The sequence below is a fragment of the Hyaena hyaena genome, unplaced genomic scaffold (genome assembly GCF_003009895.1).
Source record: "Hyaena hyaena isolate Hyena2069 unplaced genomic scaffold, ASM300989v1 scaffold_495, whole genome shotgun sequence".
Taxonomy (NCBI): domain Eukaryota; kingdom Metazoa; phylum Chordata; class Mammalia; order Carnivora; family Hyaenidae; genus Hyaena; species Hyaena hyaena.
Window position 1 is genome coordinate 412,359 of NW_024081128.1, and position 18,772 is coordinate 431,130.

Sequence of the window (18,772 nt, forward strand, 5' to 3'; positions counted from 1 at the left end):
GTGAATACGTTACAAAAACAGGCAACAAACAGGTAGGTACACTAAAAGGTGTTCACTTCATTTAGAGGCGAAGGGTTCCGCCCACTTCAGCTCCCCTTTGAGGGAGACACTGAACCATAGGCAGCAATGATCTAGAAGGGTCTGCACACTGAGCTGTGAGAAGTCACAGAAAGAAAGGTTGACAGGGCGTCATCTCATTTCTGGAAGGGCCGCTACGCACATCTGGAGCCTGAGTCTACCCGAGGTCTGATAGGGTGTGCGCTGTTTCAAATGGCCCCAGGGCCCATCTGGTAGACAGCCCCCTCTTCAGAAGAGGAAATGGGCCCCCCTTGGGTAAGGGGCTTCGCACAAACCCCGCAGCTGGCTGGAGCAGAGCTCCCCACAGCCACGGAAGCACCCCTCACCTGCACCGCCACGCCCCCATGACAGTATTCATTCATTCATTCACTCATTCATCCATTCATTCATCCTCAAGTACTAGCTGAGCACTTTCTATGAACCAAGTTCTGTTCTAGACTCTGTGGGTGAAGGGAACAATCTCTGACCTGAGTGTTTACATTCCAGAGAGGGGAGGCTATATTCTCAGAATGTCCCACTACAATGGCGGCTGGAGACATCTGAAGGCAGGGAGGGAGCCGGCCGGGGATCTTCCGGGGTAGGCACACGCCAGGTAGAGGGGGCAGCCAGGGCCCTGAGGCACAGGGAGCCCAGGAGGCTGCTAGGACTGGGGCAGGGGACATGCGGGAACGCAGAAGTGGCGGCTAAGTCTGTGGCAATGGACAAACCAACCAGTGGCAAACAGGTGTCAGAGGTGATGAAGGACAGAACTTTGGAGAATCTCTCTTGTCAGGTGGGCAGAAAAGAAGGAGCCTGGGAAGAAACAATTCAAGGCAGGAGACAGAAGGGGGCTGTGTCCCCGAGGCCAGCAGGCCAGCTCTGAAAGAGAATACGTCCCACAGGGCGAGGGGCAGTAGGGGTAGGGCAGGGAGAAGTCAAGGCTGCTAGACGACTGTGAAGAAGTGGGTCTGAAGGCCCGACTACAGCAAAACACTGCAGACCTGTCTGACTGCTGGTCCAGAATATCAGAAATGGGGGCGCCCGGGTGGCTTAGTCGTTAAGCATCCGACTTTCGCTTAGGTCATGATCTCGCGGTTCGTGGGTTCGAGCCCCGCGTCGGGCTCTGTGCTGACTGCCAGCTCAGAGCCTGGAGCCTATTTCAGAGTCTGTATCTCCCTCTCTCTCTGACCCTCCCCTGCTCACGCTGTCTCTCTCTCTCTCCTAGAAATAAATAAATAAATAAATATATATATATATATATAAAAGAATATCGGAAATGCAGTAAGTCTTCACGTAGAAGGTTCACTGGTAGGAAGATCGAACACAAACTTGTTGTCCCTCAAGGGGACTTTCCCACCAAATTTGGCAAGATTTAAAAGACGTCTAAATTCAATCTGATGTATCAGGAAAGGAAAGCAGAGGGCCTTAATCACAGAAAGGCCAAATGCACGTGTTACAATCCAAGCCCCAATTTTACAAGCTGGTCTTTAATGAGCATGTGCAAAATAAATGACTTAAATAAATGAGCCCACAGGCGTCCAATAGCAAAAGAAAATTTCTGACAAGGCGCTTAGTTGCAACAGTAGTCACTGAATTGCTCGGGAATGCAACAGTAATGAAAGTATTTTGCGATTCCTTTAAGATGAAGTTTTAAATTAGTGGGTACGTTTAAATTACTGGAAAACTTTCAAAAAATCTTTTTAAAATCCCACCTATTAAAACAAAAATACTCCCGGGGCACCTGGGTGGCTCAGTCAGTTAAGAGTCCACTTTGGCTCAGGTCATGATCTCACAGTTCGTGGGTTCAAGCCCTGCATCAGGCTCTGTGCTGACAGCTCAGAGCCTAGAGCCTGTCTTCAGATTCTGTATCTCCCTCTCTCTCTCTGACCCTCCCCTGCTCATGCTGTCTCTCTCTCTCTCAAAAATAAATAAAAAATATTAAAAAATTAAATAACAAAAACCAAAACCCCCAAAAATAGTCCCATGCAGCAATCCAGCGTGCGTTCTGAAAAGGTTTAGGAGGAAAAAAAATGATAGTTTATATCTATGATGTTTATTACAGATCACAAATAAGACCACGTAGTGAAACCCAAAGTCAATATAAACTTCGGAACAGATCTGCGGCCCACAATAACTCCTACGGGACATAAGCTCTAGTGGGCATGGTGCAAGATGAGTGGCAGAAAGTTCTGGATCAGGGACCAGCCGTGACCATCTCCCTTCTCCTGAAGCCTTCCCTCCCTGCCCTTTCTGAAGACCTGGTCACACCTCTTTGGTATGGCCAACCTAAATGGCTCCCTTCGCCTCATATCCCTTATTATTATTTATTTCACGTCTTTCCTCTACAACAGAGCTGTGTCTTCTATCTTTCTCTCACTAATGCTTAGCACAGAACCTAGCACTTGGTAGGTGCACATAATTACAGAATAAAATAATGAAAAAAAAGAAAATATTCTTAAAAGAGAGCCCCGTGTCTCTTTGAATATTTTTCCAACCCGGGAAAATGGGGGGGGGGGTCAATCCTGAGATATTAATCAATTGCTAAGGACAGATGTCTGTCCCTCTTTTTTTTTTTTTTTTTAGTGTCACAGGTGCCCAAACATCCAGCTGGAAAGCCACCTCGAGGTGCCATACCACAACCCTCACGTCCAAGGCCACGTGCTGCACCTTGCTCCTTCTTTTACAATTATTCTCAGGCTAGGACCAGCCTAGGTGCTTTGTGGCATATCCAATTCTACGTGGAATGACTTTTTGGTTTTAAACTCAATGCCATTTTTTTCTGCTATGATTACGAGCCCTAGGAGAAAAAGTCAGGAAGTACCACCTGATGTTTTGATTTAAAAAATTATACATTTTATATTCTAGTTCATGTTAACGGGACTTATTTTTGACTGGTCAGAAATGTCATTCTCTCATCAGTAAAGAGCGACAGAATTACGAGGATGGACAGAATAAAATGTTAGAGGGTCTAAAAACCTTACTTTTACCTTCTTATTTCAGAAGTACATAAAGATTCCTCTGAACGTAGTAAAAAAGTTGTAACTGATCTGAAGATAAAATTACAGGGTTTGTTACTCCGAGAAAAGAGAAATAACATTTTATTTAGTGCTATTTCAAAATGCCCCTTTAGTATATGTTAAAGGGCCCTTTGGGATCATAGTACATTACACAATATCCATGCACATTTATATTTACATCACATTTTTAAGAAGTTCCTTCTAGACACAGCAAGTCTTTTAAGATCCAACCCTGGAGAAGCAACCTCATTTAGAACTATGTCCTATAGCTTCCAATGACACACAGCAAATCGGGGCTGTGCTCAAAAAGGGGGTTGACGATGGTGATATAGGACAACAATAATTTACTCTTAAGGCAGCTGCCTTCCTGGAAATTCTGTGAAGACTAAGGTCATTAAGGGAGTATGTCAGGGGATTAGGAGGAGAGGGAGAGACAGTTATAAAAGTGCATCCATTTATTCTTCCCCGAATGAGTGTCCAGGCCCAACTGTCAAATGCAGGTGATTTCCCACACGTGCAGCAGGAGGCACGGCAGGCGAAGAACGCAGGGCTGAGACTGGAGAGAGGGCTCGGGCTGGGTGAAGGGGGGCAGGATCACGGTAACACACTGCGCTCCTGCCACGGCCACGCACACTTCTGAAGTCTGAACCAGGCGTGGCTGGCGTTGAGGGAGGAGGGAGTCCAAACGTTGGGGGAGGAGGGAGTCCAAACAGGAAGTAGGTGACCCTTCCCACGTCCGTCCCATGACACGTGGGGTCTTAAAACCGAAACGCCGCAGACTGCCTAGGGTCACAGAGAGACCCTACATTCCAATGAATGACATTCAAACTTTCTTACTGCAGATGACACCGTGTTACAATAAATGACCACCCTTCCTAACATCTTCTGTATTCTTTCTTAAAACAGTTATTTGAGAGAAATCTTACATTCAACAATTTATTACACTCCAGGGTAGACCAGGGAGGGGATCTAGGGGGTGGGGGGGGAGTGAAGCACAGTTGGTATTCTGAAGTTTTCCTCTACGGAAATAGACAGAAGCCCTACAGTCGGATTGTAGCTTTAAATCAAAGCAGTTATTTTAACAAAATACTTAAACAGCACTGCTTGGCTTTCCAGGGGCAGGGAAATAATCCCTGACAGCCTTCAGATATCAGCAGGGCTCTCCACTGAGAGCAGACGCATGGTGGCAGCCGGCCAGCCGTGTGACTGGTGAGTCAATACACAAGTTTCTGTGGTCACCACAGCCGGTGACGGGAAGGACATCAATTTTTAAGTTTGAGGACCTAATGATAACAAGGGGTTCTTCCGGTATCACACAACTCTCTGGCGAAGGTACGCTGAGAAACCAAAACTCATGCTGCGTTGGCCTGGGTTTCTTTAAGCGCAGCCTTGGCCACTTAGATATTTTTCCTCCAGGCTGTACCACCTTTCCAACACGATCTTAGATTCTTTATTGTCTGATTTGGGAAACAGTCCAGGCGATCGTTAATAGAAATGTTCAAATGCTGTCAGACCTCAGTCAAAGTGGTAAGAACCGCACCTTCCTGTGATTTCATTTCAACTCCGAAAGCAACCTAACATCCCTGCGGAACAAAAGCCCCGAGTGAAAAATTCTCTCTTTGGCACGGCTGAAAACGCACCTATACATATTTCTGGCACAATGGGATACGCTCATGGTCTCCACGTTAAGAAGGCTTAATGGAAACTACAAAAGGTGAAACAAAGAAAGCCACCCAAAATGAAGGCGGCGCGCGTCTCTGAAGAAACAATAGCTCATTACTTCTGCTGAGACCCTGCGTCCACACCAGGGGAATCGCTGCCCGGTCCTCGTTCAAGTGTGTTTCACTGAACTCTCCTTGATTGCTCATTATTCATGAGAGTCTGGGCTCCATGCAAACAGTCACCCAGCTACTGCAACGCACCTCCAAAGGCCACCTAAATTGAGACAACATCGGACTTTCCCAAACAGAAGATAACCAATAAAAATCACTCCCCACCACAGGCATTCTTGAATCCAGGTAAAAACAATATTCCTTCGCGAACAGGGTGGCTGTTTACCAGCCAAGCCTTCTCCGGGAGAACACAGGACAGTCCGGGAGTGCCAGAGTACGAGTGATATTAACAAAAGCAAGAGCAAATTAACCAGATGACGCGACGAGCACGCTTCATTTCATGCACGGCCCTGTTTTTCCGGAGATAAAGCCTCAAAGTAATTACCATGAACTGAAACTTCTTCGCGGAGCTCCGGAGCCGGCGGCCAGTGCCTCCGATGCACGCCAACAAAGACGGACACCTTCTCTCTGGTGCCTTCCTTACGGTTCCCAGCCGGGCACCTCCACCGCTGCAAGAACACAGGAGAGTATCTCTGTATCTATGTCTCCGATGCAGCATAAAGAGCACTGTGGAAACCTATCAAACTGGCGAGCAGCCGTGCTAGCAACCAATGAGGAGAGGTTCATGCAGTGTCCAGCACATGCTCTCTGAGGCGCAGCCTGTCACCAGCGCTTAGCAGGCTGGTAATCTAATTATAGCTAGTTTGCTAGCACGGAGCTCTTGGAGCAAAGCACATGAGCACATTAAATTTTAATAAATTAACCCCCACAGACAGGATCCTCTTGATTTCCTGTCATTCAGAAGATTAATGCATCACCTTGTAAACGATCAGTGATTTTTAAAAGTGCAACCCTGTGTTTTCTCCCATCTCGAGAAACAAAAGAGTGGTGAAATCAGTGTAGAGCACCTGGCAGCTTACTTAAACTTAACAGATTCCAGCACTGAGAAATAATAAAATCGATACCGGGAGGATATTAAAATCCAAGTCCTATAAAATCAGAGTCTCACGTTATTTACCCCGGGGTAGCGATTTGCCACTCGTTGGCCCTAAAGTGCTAATTAATCTCTCAACAGCATTAGAAATACCAGGCACGTTTCTATCCATAGTGGAAAAGGGCTAATCAAGGTGTCAAAGGTCATAATGTTGATTCTAGTGATTATTTATTATTTATTTATTATTTACCATGTATTATTATTAATTCAGAGCTCCAAGAGATGGAAAAGGATACCAGGAGTCATTCTAAAAGCAAAAGTTAAATAAATGTGCCCACCTCATAGTTTCATGGTAAAATTACTTCTAGAATCCAAATCCCATCAGATGCGGGTTGATGCAGAGCCAAAGGGCATACATCTAAGTGTCAAACTGGCTGGGTTTAAGTTCTGGATCAGCTATTTCCTACCTTTGTGACTGGGGAAGTGACTGGATGCCTCTGTGTCTCAGTGGCAATACCGAGAGACACAGTGCAGGATTCTTGTCAATGGGCTATTTGCACTTAGCACGGCGCCTGGCACGCAGGGAGTTCGAATCAAGCTATTATTAATAGCAGCAATCTTTTCGTTATGTCCTATTATTTACCTTCTTTTCCAGCATCGCACTGCTCCAAGAAAGTACCTAAACACTTCTCCACTGTAGAATGTTGTCAGAAACCCCATTTAGAATTAACCATGACAAGCTAATGGCAGACTTGATTAATCACAGAGAATCAGTATTATATTCACTCTAGTAACAAAAATTATTACTCCTTCTTAAGAACTTTTTGCCTATGTAATTGCTACAATTTCACTGGATTCTACACGAACCGATCTTAAAAGGACTTTTCAGGAAATGACGGGCACATAATTGTATTTCATTAACGACTTGCAACAAAGATTATAGGATATACATTCCACAAGTGTTTTCTATGGAATATATATTGGGGAAAGTTGGTAATGCAGTTTGATTAAATTTAAAACGACAAATGTATGGGAGAAGGGGAGAGGAAAGAAGTCAGTGAGTCAAAGGCAATGTTTGTCCCTGCAGTCTACTTAAAATTTGTTTTCCCCGAAAGTCATATCTTTCTTGTGTGTTCTACAAAATTAACCATCCGGGGAGGATATTTATCAAATCTGTTAAGACTTCTTTCAGGAATTCCCAGAAACTGGTCTGTTCTACCAGTTAAGTTCTGATCCAACGACACCGTGCAAACTTCTCATTTCTATAGTTTTACTTCACTCTGCTTTTTATTTGAAACCCTTTATAGAAAGCAGACATTCTCAAAAGGCATTATGATTTGCTCTAAGGAACCGTATATCCCTGAGGATTAATCAGGAGCCATGGAAAAGGAATCCTGCCTATGGATCATTTTGCATCCACCGGTCTTTGGGAAATAAGCTAGCGAAAGGGACGGCGTGGCCCATGAACTTCAAGGGAGAACACAGAAACTCATGATCCATAAACTGAAGAGTGAAAAGTGTGTAGAAACGTACACACAGACACGAACTCGGGGGACGTAGGATGGAGCTGAGTCTGCTCCAGGAAAGCACTGCTGCGTGCATTACGGAAGCATGGACCACGGAATTATCAAAGCGCGATCGGGAGCTAAAACTCCAAGAGGAATTGGCTTCAGTGATTTGGCCTAAGGCACCGCTCCCTCGAGACTGCCGGGATACAGACTAGTAACACTTCAGGTATTTATCGAGGAAACCTCGAACAGCTCTGCCTTCCCCTTCATTTAACAGGCTGCTCACTCAAAAAAGGCACTTTACAAAGCTGTTTGATTAATTTCTCTCATGCCTGTTTTGTACACGCATTCAACAGGCCCTTTCTAAGAGACGGAAGCGACGGTCCTTTCTTCGGTCTTATCTTTCAACATGTTTAGAACCAGTATTTGTTGGAAACGGAGGAAAAGTTAATTGGTAATCTTTCTTACTTGGCCACACAGCTAGGTCAGCCTATATATACGTATTTTTAACCTCTGGGGGGCACACTGTTGTCTTTGAACGTTCGTCAACTCATCCCTGATTCTGAAAAATCATTCAGGAATGATCTGCACGCCTACTATGTGCAAAGACTGTGCTGGACTTTGACAAGTGCAGGGAGAGAACCAGAGTGTCTGGATTCCTGATGGAGCCTCCATTCTAAAGAGGGAGATAAACATTAAGTGTCATTAACAAACGAGTAGTCACGATGGCGGTAAATTGTTGTGAAGTGGGGTGGGGGGGGTTTGCTGTGAAAGCATGTAAGTCATAATATAAGTGAGGGTGGAGTGAATGGTCTGTGGCTGAAGTGTGGTCTTCTGGCTGGAGTGTGGACGAGGGCCAGAGCGTGTGAAGGTTCTGGAAAGGCTGGTGGGGCCGGAAGACAAAGGGGGGCCATGGAGACACAGCTGGAAACAGCATACACCAGGGGCGCCTGGGTGGCTTAGTCAGTTAAGCGTCCGACTTTCGCTTAGGTCATGATCTCGCGGCTCGTGGGTTCGAGCCCCGCGTCGGGCTCTGTGCTGACTGCCAGCTCGGAGCCTGGAGCCTGTTTCAGTCTGTGACTCCCTCTCTCTCTCTGACCCTCCCCTGCTCACACTGTCTCTCTCTCTCTCTCTTCTAGAAATAAATAAAAATATTTTTTTAATTTAAAAAAAATATTAAAAAAAAAAAGAAGAAACAGCATACATCAGAAGAATGAGAGTTTGGTCCAAGCCCTCTGAAAATAGGACTGCCGATTCCTTTTCAGTTCTTTCTGGAGTAACAGGTACCCACTACCTTGCAGGTCAAAACCTTCGCTTGCCCTTTTTTGCACCAAGAACAAAAACGCATGCATCTCACATCTGCCAGACTGGACACGGAGGGGAAGTCACCCCCCCACCCCAACCCCAGACACCAACCTCCCTGAACGGAATCCCTCAAGTTCTGGTTTGATTCTCTAACCTTGGAGAATGAGGAGAGGAAAGCCCAAGTGTCAAGGATTTCCATACAGAGTTCTGTTAGTTTTCTCCTTCCCTTGGAGAAGAAACCAGAGTTCGCATACTAAAAATGCTTCTTTCTAAGTCTATGGCTCCTGGATAACTTTAGACTGATTAGAAGTGTCTTGGACTGTGGTTGTTTGTCAGACTCTAACTCGCTGCAAGGGGTCGAGGAAATCTGTTTCCTCCGTGGGGAGGACTGCTCCCAAGCTGGGCCTCCATGACTGGGGAGTCTCTCATTTGGCTGACGGGGAGCCCCAGTGTAGCTCTCCTCTCCCAGCCCTGTCAGGGAAGGGAGCAAGGGCCAGCAGCTGATTAGTGGTCCAAGACGTGCCACGGATCCCAGCCACATGGAGTGCAGTTTGGCCAGTATCGAAGCCACCAGCCTGGGATGGTGTGGTTCTGACCCGTAGCATTTCCATCATGGGATTTCAAGCCACCCACCACCATGAAGTCACTGTGCATGGAACTGGGCAGGGATGCTAAGAATCAGCTCCCCCCCAGAGCCTATGAAGAGCTTTAGCAAACCACCACCTGCCAAGTCCAAGGGAAAGAAAAGCTTGCCCAGGCGGTGAAGGTCTCCTCTGGCTACGAGGGGTAGGACAATTGGTAGAAAAGCATTCGAGTAGTTAGGAAGTATAGTGCTCCTTCCTTCTCTGTTCATACCACCCAAACACTGGCTGGCCGTCCCTCCTTCCTTCCGTCCGTCCGTCCTTCCTTCCTTCTCTTGCTTCCTTCCTTCTCTTGCTTCCCTTCTTTCTTTCTTTTTAGAATATGGCATTCAGGTGATTGACACAGGTGTGACATGGACAGGCTGGGAAAGACCAAAACGGGCCACTGAAAATTACCCCACCCACTCCAAGGACCGCGTGCAGTCCTCACCCCTCTTCATTCAGATGCTTAGCACACCATCCTGTTTACCCTGAAGTGACCCCACTGTGGACATAGGGCCTCAGATGTTCCTTTGTGCCTCGACGCAAGAAGCCGCTGTGTGGGCCAGCTGAGAAAGATGATTATGTTTGGGCGGCCATCTTGCCAGCCGTCGTAAGCAGACTGTGTGAGTCTCCTCAGTGGGGCTCGGTTTACAAACTGGTTGTGCATCCTGGAGTGTCTTCGCAAAGCCTTGCCTACGCCATCGTTTTTTCTTTTTTTTTCTTCCAGTGATTCTTATTTTATAGAACTGGTGAAGAGAGGTAGAAGGGTAGGGAACAGTGAGACAGCTACGGAGTTGTGAATCTGATGGGCGGCTAGCTCCAAGAGCTGTCATGGAGGCTTGCTTTGAATGGCGAGCGGTTGCTGGCATAGTAAGGCATCTCTGAAATCCTTGCACTCACGGCATCTGTCTGTAAATGAAGACCCAGCGCAGCCCAACCACCCTCATGGACCCACGAGTGCATGGCTGGACAGAACCAGTCAGTGGTACTTGACATTAGTGCTTGAATGGATTGTTTGCCAGGGGGCCCCTCTCCCCATTTCCTTGGGCCCCTTTCCTGCTGTACCCCCTATAACAAACCTATGAGGGCCCATATGCTCTCAGCCTCTCTTACAGTTTGCCACCCTGACCCACCCAATGGACCACTGCGGTTAGGACTTTGGACTTTGACATGGCTTAATCATAGGTCAATACTGCCCTGGGATTAGCCCTATCATGCTCATTTACCCAAGAATGTAACTGGCTTCTCAGGCCCAGAGGTGAGAAGTCACTGGTGGAAGAAGAGAACAAAGAATTTTTTTTTTTTTTTTTAATTGAAAGACGGGGCATGAGTGGCGGAGAAGAGAAAGAGAGAGACAGGCAGAATCCAGAGCAGGCTCTAGGCTCTGAGCTAGCTGTCAGCACAGCTAGATGTGGGGCTCCAACTCAAACAGTGAGATCATGACCTGAGCTCCAGTCAGACGCTTAACGAACTGAGCCACCCAGGAGCCCCGAGAACAAAGAATTTCTTAGGTACGGGGCTAACCCTCAAAGAAGTTTATACAGACAAAATTTACCTTGGCAATGTCTATACCCTTCTGTACCGTCTCTAACATCTAGCACCCTGACCCCAGGAAGCACAAGTACAAGGTCTGCCCGGCCCCCAGACCTCCTCACGTTCTGAAACTAACCAGCCATGACTTTGTCCACCTTCAGGAAGATGGGCCTCCTACTCCTTCCTATTTATGCTAATTTTGCATAAGAAGCAGCAAGGTTCCTTCCCTGGAGGTGAGCTTTCACACCTGTTAAAAGGATGGTAACCTCAACATTCAGATGACGTGGCTCAAATTAAGAAGAACACACTTAATTCTGAGGAGCTTCTGTGCAAGCCGACAGGATTAAGAAGAGAGCTGGGATATGGTAGTGCAAAAAACCTGAGAAACTAAATGATTAAGGTAACATAAGGAACTTGTGAAATTCTGATGCAAAAAGCACACTTACATGCCTAATGAACATCAGATTAAGAAAAATCTTCATTAAGGTCATTTTAGTTTGCATCTAACTCACAAACACAACATTCTCAGGAAGGCATCCATTTGATTCCGCTATGTCCTATAGCAGCCCATTTCTACCCAAATGATTGTTTCTTAATTATAAAGTCCAACGGTCAACTACAGGGAGTGTTAAAAGCATCTCAACGCATAGGAATTTAAGCATTGCCTAATAAAAGGACTTCTGTATTCTCCAGAAATCAAAACTCCTACCTTCCTTTCATTTGTATTTATGTAGGGTTACAAGTCAAACATAGTTTGTTTTTTTTTCTCAGCCAATGAGGTAGAATGCACAAGGAAGGACATTTCATACGTGTGTAAGTACATGTTGCTATTAGAACACACGTGTGGACAGCAGAGAGCCTTGTGTGAATAGACATCCTTGCAATTAAAAATTATCATCACTAAGAAACTTTAACAACAACAGAACCATGATGGTGGCTTAAGACATCCATGATTTCTACCTTAATGGGAATGATTTGAAATAACCAGTAAGAGGGGTGCCTGGATGGCTTAGTGAGTCCAGTGTCCAACTCTTGGTTTTGGCTCAGGTCATGATCTCACAGTTTGTGGGTTCGAGCCCCAAGTTGGGCTCTGTGCTGACAGCATGAAGCCTGCTTGGGATTCTCTCTCTCTCCCTCTCTCTTTCTCTCTCTCTCCCTTCCCCCATTTGTGCTTTTCTTCTAAGTATATAAATACACTAAAAAAAAAAAAAAACAGTAAGATTGACCCTCGGCATTCTGACTGGCAGCTTTTAAGAAATGTAAGTTTAGGACAAGGAACAGAGGGTTATTTGAGAACCTGCAAACAATAAGGAGACATTGCTTCGGTAGTTCAAGAAATATACATTGAGCCCCTATTATGTGATCATGGGTTGAGATATAGCATCTTCCTTGACAGAATTTACAGCAGAAGGAGGCCGTGAGTACCAGGTGATGGGAAGGAAGAGAAATCATAAAGGGGAGCCACAAACCAGGACTTGCTCAGGGACTCCAATGTATTCCTATTTTGCTTATTTTCTCACTAAAACCATGTTTGTTCTTATACACAAAAAAATAATTACCCTATGGGTATGATAATTAAATATCATTTATATTATATATAACAATGATATAATAATAAATAATATATGAATGCATCACATATAATGTATAATGTATATAAATACTTTTCTAGAGATTAATATGATAAACTATGAATAGCTTGCAGGAATATTCCTGTGCATATTACCTTTTCTTCTATTCTCAAATCATCCCATGTTTTATGGACATTGACAGGCATCTTCTTGGATGTGAAAGTGTCCTACCTTACCAACAATCTCTGTTTTACGAAAAGGACTCAGGCTTGGATTCTTTCTCTACTGACCACAGATAATTCCCACAAAATTTTAAATTACAATAAGTGGGCTAATGTCCTAAATTATAGCTTTGACTCCTGGAGTGGCATGCCTAAATATTTCAGTTAAATGAGATTCCTATAATTGTGAATAGTTCTGCGTCGTATCAGCCCTGTATCTTGACTGCATCTCTGTAATTATTGTCCAAAATCAAGGCGTAGACTCTTGCGTGAGTAATACATGCTGCTATTTTAGGCAAAAGCTTCATGGAACGTGAAAAGCTTCAGGTATGTATCATATGAACGTTCATAATTATGTTTTAACATCACTAACTTTGAAAGATTATTTCATCCAAACAAATATAATTTGTTATGAAATTCATCCGGGTGTTTCTGAAACTTCAGTTTCTTTAAAGCCTAAGGATAGGTATCTTGAAAGGGGTCATATGAAAACTCTGGAAGTTATATTCTCCCGAAAGATACTCTTTGGGAGAAATTATGTTGCTAGAACAACATTATCATGTGCGTCTCACCTCCTATCACGTTATATTTTATCCCAATCTAGCGATTTTCCAGCTGGCCACCTTGGGTAAATTATTTAACTTCTCCATGCTTGAATGTTCTCATCTATGACATAAGAATGATGACATTTTGTGGACTAAATGGGTTAATACATACGGAAAGCATGTAGAGACTGCCCAGCATTCTGTAAACATGAAGTTCTCCACACTTGGCTGACGGCAAAATTAACCATCTGGTCAAATGATATTAATTATTAGAAAACCAGACCCCCTCTTAGAAAAAAAAGTATATAGTATAAATACATAATCCTCATGTCCTGAGTGCAACCCAAAATGTTATACTGTTAAGAGCTTGTTAGTAGCATCTAGAAATTCTGGAACTTACATAAGCATAGTTTTGTTTGTTTGTCTGTTGGTTTGGTTTGGTTTTTCTGGGGCAATGTGGGAAAGCATCTTGCAACTCTGAAAAATGTGTATACCTTTACCCCTGGCCATTCTCTATGGGGAAATAATCCTAGGGACCATGTGCAAAAATAAATTAGAAATAATTGAGGATACTTGCAAAAATATATAGAGTGATCATGCCATTTGTTGCATTACAGTACCCCTCAGAGAGCAAAAAGAGAAAGGAAATCTTACTCAACCACAGCCAATTGGTGACATAAATTACAGTGTGTAAAACTAACGGGATATTGTACTGAATTTTTAAAATTTTCCTAAGATTCCTATTATACTAAATTTAAAAAAAAATTTTTTTTTAATGTTTTATTTATTTCTAGGAGAGAGACAGCGTGAGCAGGGGAGGGTCAGAGAGAGAGGGAGTCACAGACTGAAACAGGCTCCAGGCTCTGAGCTGGCAGTCAGCACAGAGCCCGACGCGGGGCTCGAACCCACGAACCGTGAGATCATGACCCAAGCGAAAGTCGGACGCTCAACCGACTAAGCCACCCAGGCGCCCCGTCCTATTATACTAAATTTTAAAATGGAAAATTAATGGAATGTTACACTGAAGTTTTACAATTTTTCAATGTAAAATTTTATGGTTCCTAACTGAACATAAATTATTTGCTAAAACTTTTGTGTTTTTTCCCCACTCCTACCCAAGCAAAAGAAAAACCCAGGATGGCCAGCGTTTAATGAGTAGAGCCCCTCTAATGCCTCAGCTTGGAGATTCTTTTTTTTTTTTTTTTTTTAAAGAAGGGTGTCTTAGCAGCATTCTTTTTTTTTAAATATTTTATTTATTTTTGAGAGAGAGATAGAGACAGCATGAGCAGGGGAGCGTCAGAGAGAGAGAGGGAGACACAGAATCTGAAGCAGGCCCCAGGCTCTGAGCTGTCAGCACAGAGCCCGACGCGGGGCTCGAACCCATGAACTGTGAGATCATGACCTGAGCCGAAGGTGGACACTTAACCGACTGAGCCACCCAGGCGCCCCAATCGGCTTGGAGATTCTTGCTGCCCCTGGCCCTGGTTGCCAGATCGCGCCCACACCTAGTCTGCACGGTGTAACTCAGCCTTGCTAACCAGCAGGTGAGTAACCAGCTAGTAGCAGCAGCCTCAATAACCAAGATTTGGATGAGCTAACTGCTCCCGGCTCTAAGTCAAACCATTAGTACAGGAACCCCAAGTTCAGCCTGGATTGTCAGCCAATCTGCTGATTATCATTAGGCATTCAGGCAAGCCTCTGCTGACACAAGTTCTCATGGCTAAGTGCATCTCAGATATCCCTTCCCTCAGTTATTTGGATAACTTTTATCTAAAAGCATTCTTGCACACTTGGAAGGCATGGCCAGGTTCAGACGTCTGGAACGAAGCCAGTAAGTTTAAGTGCGGTGGAAACTGGAAAATAATTTCTTTGGATTTAAACTTAGAAGCATTAGCAAGTTTCGAGATCGACTGGGGCCTTGGCAGTGTCTGAAGCCTTAGGGATTGATTGTTGCCATCATGGGAGGAATCAAGTTTAAAACAAGGTAAAGCGACACAATCGCGTTTTAGTGTTGTCTGCCTACATACTGTTTTTACTTTCGCAGTTTAAAAAATCTTGGGAACCCTCTCTCAGTATCATTAACAGATAATGGCTCAATGGTTTTGTCAGAAAGATATTCCCATTTAAATGTGTGTATTTTGGAGATAATTTTATTATATCTAGGGACCAATTTTTTACATTCCACGATAGAAATTAACGTGCAAGTGGGATTTAACAGAAATCTACCTTGAAGCAACCTGAATCCTACTCTGTCTATACCGTTAAGTGTGTAATTACCTGTAGAGTCAAGACTTTTTTTTTCCCCTGCTGAAAAGAATCACCCCCCGCCCCAGTTTCTTTTTTGAATGTTAAGTTTTTCATACGCGGTGGCCAGTTTCTGTATCTGAATTCCCTTCATGTCTCCTGTCCCTATTTCCATATGTAAACATTCTTTCCAGGTTTTCTTTCAGACCAAGGGAACAATTTTTCATTACATAATCCTGTTAAAGGCAGTGGCAATAATGAGGAGACCTTTTTCCTTTAATTTGTTTCTTCTTCTGGAGCGTTTACCACTCAGTGATTTTCAGGGAAAAAAATAATGTGTCCTTCAAGAGTGAAGAAGTTATTTGAAGGGAAAGAATCCTCTGAAAATATGAATATCTGATTACTTTCTAAATAAACAAGAAAATCTGTGTTATTTATTTAAAGTTCTTTCTTGGGCTATCGCTTTACGCTTTATGGACACAATAAAGAGGAAAGTCACCCCTCCAAACATTACCAAAACTCTGTGGAAATCTCTCGTGAGATCTGAAAATCATTACTGCGGATGTGGGTTCTCTGTCTGCAGGGGATGTTTTCGAGGCTCGGCGTCCGTGTATCAGGGAGAACAAGCATAGGGAAAGATAAGCTTCGTTGCATATTGCTTTTATCGTGTGTATGTTATTAACTTTGAAACTGGAAGTGATCTGGAGGACATTAATTCACTTTAAGGAAACTTTCTCATGCCTCTCTTCTGCCTTATTTTCAAAGTCCGATTACAAGCTACTTTGAATTTCAAGTATTCCATTACATGCCTCTTGAATTGACTGCTGGCGATCTTTGCCAAATCAGTGCTCCCATTCAGGGAGAAGCTATTTTATTTCTACAGAAGGCAGGCCTTCTTCTGATGAGGAGAGTTTAAATTCCTCTTCCACGGAATGGCACATGATGAATGTTTTTCACCGTGAAGTCTGAGTCAAGCCTACGCAAGTGGATTGTGTACTAAATTTTATAGAAGGCTTTTAAATTGACATCACAGAAATGTTCTGTAACAGGAATACACGAAATAAAGTGCCTAACAGGTGAACAGAAGAGCAGCGCAGGAGCTCAGAGGCCGGCAAGAGAAACCAGCTGATACCTTGATCGTTATCTGCCACATGTAACCGACTAAAGAAGCATGTGCTGTTTTCATCGTCTTCCTCCCAAGGGCAATAAGCAGAATCTTTGCATTTGTTTTTTAATGTTGTTTAGGAACAAATACAATTTGAGTATGTGATGTGAGTCAGTGCCAGGCTTTAAAAAACGGTTCCTGGTGTTCTGTTACCCTGAGGATGAACTGGGGGGAGGGGGGGGAGGGTGCAGAAAGTGGTTCTTAGTGAATTTTATTTTGTCTACAATGAGCACAGCGCTTCCACACAAAAGAGTGGATCCTGGCTTCTTGCGGTAAAGTAGACAGAAGAATCAGACAGGTTTTGCTTCTCCATCATTAGTGATGGGGGAACCAATGGATGAGACTCAATACTCCAACGCCTTCAGACGCTCCACGTGAGGTAGGCAGGGTCCCTTGCTTCAACCCCCAGGGAAGGGAGCACCAAGAGGGAAGACCTTTCTCAGTGTGTGATTACCTCTATTTTTGTTTGTTTAATTTATTAGACATCTCTTTATTCAGACATTTGGCCTACTGAAGACAGAATTAACAGAGCTCACGGAATAAGAAACAACAACCAAAAAATCCCCAAAACTACCCATCCAGCACCTGCTTCACTGCAAATTTCCTGGGGAAAAATGTATGTATTCTATACTACAATCTCACCCTAAAGCATCCATATGTGCTTGATGCTGATTAACGTGAATAGGAGATGAGAAATTTTCTATACACTCAACTTGGCAAGTAGCGTTAGTGATGCAACTTTCAGAAACATTCTTTTTTTTTTTTTTTTTTCAGAAACATTCTTAGGCACAAGAAATAGCCCTGCCTGTAGTGAGAGTCTCTGATAATCTAAGAAAAGAATATCACTACATATATTCTTACAAATAAGAAGGAAAATACAAGTGCTTTTGCCAATGGACTACTTTACGTATCAGGGGAAATGTCACAATGAGATATTCCATGAAATTACAACACTAATTGTTATAATCAAGTTTTAATCGATTCTGAAGTTATACTATGGTATTAAAGTTAGAGAAAAACCAGATTTAATCTAAATGGAATTTAGGGAAGAAATGCAGGACTAATCTAAAAGAATAGCTGTACTTTTTGGTTAACTCGTTAAAAAAAAAGTCAAACAGGGGCGCCTGGGTGGCTTAGTCGGTTAAGCGTCCGACTTTTGCTTAGCTCTTGATCTCGCGGTTCGTGGGTTCAAGCCCCGCCTTGGGCTCTGTGCTGACTGCCAGCTCAGAGCCTGGAGCCTGTTTCGGAGTCTGTGACTCCCTCTCTCTCTGACCCTCCCCTGCTCACGCTGTCTCTCTCTCTTTCTCCTAGAAATAAATTAAAAAAAAAAAAAAAGTCAAACATTTTCAAATTTTATTAAAAAGAAAGAAGAAAGCAGATCACCATTACAAGTCAAGAACCTAATCTAAATAGGCACTTGACAATAAAGCACATTTGAATATGGAGTGAAAAAAATTTTCCAAAAAAATCATCAAATGGATCCTCTCCAAATACCCAAATAATCACTTCTGCAGATTACCGCTATTCTTACAACGTCCTCATTTTCAGCAATGGAACTTACACAGAATTTCTCCTCTTATTTTCTTCTTTTGGAAGAAACCTTCATTTATCTCCTCCCAGGAGATGTCAAATGTAATGCTGTGTACCTTTTGGAAAGGATGTATTTTTCGAGGCAAAAAAAAAAAAAAAAGCTGCACTGACAACCAGGAAGGCACAATACTGAAGCACTGTCATTTTAAACCCTGGTTGGACTCAGCTGTGTGATATTAATTGGAATCTCCATTAACCTATCTCCTTTTTTGATTTACTAGTTTGGGGCTGCTCCGGAGTCTGTGCTCATCCAGGCCTTCATACAGATTTCTTTTCAGCATTAGTCTCTGACCTAAATTGCAGTGAAATGGGATGTGTTACACCAGAGTTTTCGTATCTGAATAAACCGAACTCATCCAACTGCAAAACACATTTCCCCTGCAAAATTCCACGTCAGCGTCAAGTACGAGTGATGTTTCACATTTTGCGTTAATGTGTCCCACTGTGAGGGACCTGGTGAGTTACCTGCGTTTTCATTGATAAGGAAGTGTCCTCCTCCCACGGAAGGACAGGAAGCTCCAGAAAGACACTGAAATCCCCACATTATGGAGTTAGTATGAAGAAACTGTTAGGTCGATGAACCAGAAGAGTCCAGAAATAGATCCGCAAATACACAACTGATTTTTG

The 18,772-nt window shown here is 43.7% G+C and overlaps 1 protein-coding gene across 6 annotated transcripts in view; it reads right to left on the reverse strand.

Annotated features, from left to right (window-relative positions):
• The window catches only part of FAM110B (family with sequence similarity 110 member B), a 152,663-nt gene that overhangs the window by 63,605 nt on the left and 70,286 nt on the right, over positions 1-18,772 (reverse strand). For 5 of the 6 annotated variants that reach the window (XM_039254612.1, XM_039254614.1, XM_039254617.1 and 2 more), the window contains exon 3: positions 5,292-5,415. The exons of the other annotated variant lie outside the window; for it this stretch is intronic. The gene's annotated coding sequence lies outside the window, so the exon portion shown is untranslated. The remainder of the gene's footprint in view (positions 1-5,291; positions 5,416-18,772) is intronic. 6 annotated transcript variants of the gene reach the window in all.